Source organism: Osmia lignaria, chromosome 9, assembly GCF_051020975.1.
Source record: "Osmia lignaria lignaria isolate PbOS001 chromosome 9, iyOsmLign1, whole genome shotgun sequence".
Classification (NCBI taxonomy): Eukaryota; Metazoa; Arthropoda; class Insecta; order Hymenoptera; family Megachilidae; genus Osmia; species Osmia lignaria.
Window position 1 is genome coordinate 1,489,606 of NC_135040.1, and position 4,441 is coordinate 1,494,046.

Sequence of the window (4,441 nt, forward strand, 5' to 3'; positions counted from 1 at the left end):
CCCGACCCGATTTCGCACTTTTCTACAGAATTAGAATATTAACAAATTCATGTGTACTTTGTAACTAATAAAATATGATTACATGGAATATTATTTACTAATATTAATCAATTTCGAATATTTTCAAAAAAACATTTATAAATATTTTACTTCGCATTGAATTTAAAAATTTTAAAATATGTAAATAAACAATTTTTTTAAACATGTATGTAATTAAGTTCCGATTACTAGAAATCAGCAGTTAAATTTGAGAGATTTGGTATGAATGAATATAATTGTAAAGAGAATTGAGTGATTTCTACATGTGTAATTTTCCGTCGACTCTTTAGCAGGAAAATGAATACTTGTGTTTTTTGTTCTTTTTTCAATTATACTCTATTTTGCTGAAGTCGAGTCCCCCGTCAATTTGGATGAATATTTTTCGAGACAATCGTTCCATTAACCGAGCTGCGGCGCTTAGTTGAATCCGAGTTGGCGCTATTTTGTCGAACTTACCGCCCTCACCGTCGCGCTCTGTTGCCGCCACCCGAGTGTAGTACGCGACGGATTTAATAGGATTTGTTGAGAAGAATAGCGGACTGGATATCTTTAGACATTTTTGTATATAAGAGAGGCTGAAAAACATAGACAGGGGTGCATTACAATGGTCTTCCCAAATCAACCGAAACAAAAGCGTTTTTGACCATTTTAACATTTCACTTTTTGCTTTAAACATTTCATTTTTTGATAGGAGCGGAGAAAACATATTTTTATGATGGTTTCAATAAAAGAAGGTCCTTATTTCATGTCATAAAATTAATCCTTGGACGGCCCTAATTTTAATTTAATTTTGTATTTTACTTTATTTTCATTTTCTAAATTTTACACTCATCCTTTAAAAAAATATTCTTCTCTTTAAATAAAACCCTTTCATGTAAAAATTATGTACTTGACTTTAAGTTAATATCGTTGTATACGTCTTGCAAGTTTGGGTCACGATTGACCCAGGCTCTGCTGTTCAAGGATTAAATACCATTAATGATGCAGGTATAGAATAGTGCATATTATAAACCATTTCGATCAGCAACTATATGTATTTGAAAAGAATTATAAATTGAATGTAGGTTGACATTAAAGTTGATTTATGAATTGCAATGAGTTTGAAAATGCAGGATAGGTTGAAAACTGCTATACAATCATAAAGAGAATTAAAGACACGAGTGCATGAAAGTATCATATGTATATTTCTTCAAAAATTAATTTTTTGCTGTCATAACATCCATGAACTAGCGTTATATCATGAAAAGAACAAAAAGATGAAAATATTTTACTTATTGTAGAATTTGAAACATATTTAACTGATTTTTCAATTTAAAAGAGAAAATGTACCTCTTTTATTGGTACTATCAATAACAATATAATTTATTTCATATTTATCTAATCATTATTTGTTAATAGAGAAAATAGAGTGTATACAAAATTTCAAAGTTTAAAATCTTTAGATCAACTTTGCTCCATAATTAATTTGTGATAACGTATGACATCTTCCTCTGTTCGTATCTTCATTTATTCTATGTTAAAAAGATAAAAAATAGCTCTGATATAAAATTATTTTAGTGAACTTACCAGTTGATACTTACGATCTGACTCTTTATAAGTGATGGAATATAAAAATAGGTGTAGGATGTAAGAGGGTGGTGAAGAGATTAATTAATCTGTAATTAAAATTTTGATAAATTCTAATGGATGAAGTTTTTTTCTGCATTTTTCAATGAATTATAAAAACAGAATTGTCTGATTTCTCTTTGTTTTGACTTTTAATAAGGAATCTCATTATGTTTTAATTAGAGGTTGCAAATAGGCAATAGTCATATGCATGAATGAACTATGTTATTTTAAATTTTATAAATGATTATACTGATCAAAAGAAAATTATTATAATATTTGGATCAAGATAATTTATAAATGAAATAATCTGACTTACATAACATAATGAATCTGTACATTGAAATTTACAATGCTTATAACAAAAATATTTTTGTCGAGAAAATAAAAGAATTTTTAGAATTCTAATAAGCATTTAAAATAGTATCAGCGACCGCTGACGAAATTGGAGATGGTAGACAGGGAATAGATAGGCCGGCAGGTAAAGTAGAGATGAAAAGGAAGTTTGAAACAAACCATGGAGAATTGAAGTCTCTGAGAAAAATCTCAAGTGTCAAGAGAAAGAGACAGTGTCACCAAGCTGCGCGATGTATCTAAGGAGAATATAAATTTTCATTAAAGCAAAGTAGTAAAAGCAGCTCGACGTTTCTGCCTTAAAGGAAAAATATTCATGCTGCTACTCGACTTTTCTTTCCTTGCTGCCGTACAAATTCTTAAAAAGTCTGTTCTGCCGAAAATGAGAGCTTTGCTAACAAGATATCGTATCACAGAATTCTGTTACAAATTGTCACTAAAAGTTCTTTCGTGACGTTGTTCGCACTACTCTGTAAAATTACTTGCTTGAAGCGAGTTTTAGTATTATCTACGATTAATGAGAAATGATTAAATTATTGAAAAGTAATTTTATAATTTATGTCCTCATCAGTGTGTTAACAATTTGAATTATAATATTATTTATAGGTTTAAATCATAAAGTATTCACTATTGTAAGGAATGAGTAGGAAAATCATAAATGCAAGCTCAAAATTTATGGTTGTTTGAAAGTAAGGTGGATGTAATACAAGCATGTTTATAGACATAAGCTTCGGTAAAAGTTTATGAAAAAGTCTATGTAGAGCCAAGTATATTCAACTAACAATATAAAGTAAACATATACCTAGGTACTGGATGAAATGCTAAACTTGCTTACTTAAGAAACGAAATTTTAGTTTATTTTTGCATAAGAAAACGCTGTTTTTATTTATATTGCAAACAGTAATGCATTTTGTATAATACTTTATATAAATTGAGTCTCGAAAATGGTAGTCATTTTATAAAATAAAATTAGGATCATTAATAAATGATTTTAAAATATTGAGAAAAGAATTATATTGAAGAATAATTTGAACTTTTTATAAATAAGTAATTTACATACACGCAACTATATATTACTTGATTCTCGAACGATAGAATATGAAGAGTGTCCCAATTTTGTTCCTTCCTTCAACAATTATTCTTCCAATATATGAAACTTTTTCGTTTGAAAGTTATGCATTTAACTTCAGGTTAATATCCTTGTACATATATGCTTGTACTTAAAGTACTCAATGTATATCCTAAAAAAAGAAGATATAAGTATTCGAAGTAAAAGTTTTTTTTTACACGAAATAATTGGTTTTTTATTTTTTTAACTACGACGCACCTTAAGAAAAAATCTGAAAAAATTCAAGAGTAATAGTTATGCTAATATGTTATTACCACAACAATATAAAAGTAATGTTCCTACATTTTCAGTAAGATATCGCGTTTTTTCAGACTTTTTCTTCGGTTTCTCATTTTTTGCTAATAAGATTTACAATGGAAAAATCTGAAAAAATCCCCTAATATGCGCTACCGAGTCTGCAGTGTGTCAGAATTTTTGCAGTATTTTCGGATGTCATTAAATCCCCCCCAAAAAAACATAAATGTGAAACAAACGCCAAGTCCCCCCCCCCCCCCCCCCCCCCCCAAAAAACTCCCCCTCCCAAAAAAATTCTAACGCAAAGGCCAATAACAGAAATGAAATCAATTATCTATGTCCAAGTTCTTTTATTTAGTCTTCAGACAAAGACTAACAAGTGTAGGTATACGTTTCAAACTAAAAACATCGGCCAATAAAAGAGGTGATATAAAAACATGTCCAAGTTCATTGCTAAGGAGTCCTGAGTGAAGACACTACTTTTCCTAGTATACCTCATTATTGATCTACCTAGTTATTAAAAATAAAAATATACTTGAACTAAATATTAACAATAATACCCAGCTCATAAAATCACACATCCATCAACCACGTCTCATTCTAAACTTGGCAATGTTTTGTTTCCTCTCTCATTGTCAGCCAGTTCGGGCATAAATTGTATAGATTTATAATCTAATATATATAGATATATATAGATAGTCTAATTGTATAGATTGTTTATGCCGGAACTGGCTGAAAGAGGAAACAAAACATTGCCAAGTTTAGAATGAAACGTGGTTGATGGATATGTGATTTTATAAGCTGGGTATTATTGTTAATATTTAGTTCAAGTATATTTTTATTTTTATTTTTAATAACTAGGTAGATCAATAATGAGGTATATTAGGAAAAGTAGTGTCTTCACTCAGGACTCCTTAGCAATAAACTTGGACATGTTGTTTTTATATCACCTCTTTTATTGGCCGATGTTTTTAATTTGAAACGTATACCTACACTTAGTCTTTGTCTGAAAACTGAATAAAAGAACTTGAACATAGATAATTGATTTCATTTCTTTTATTGGCCTTTGCGTTAGGATTG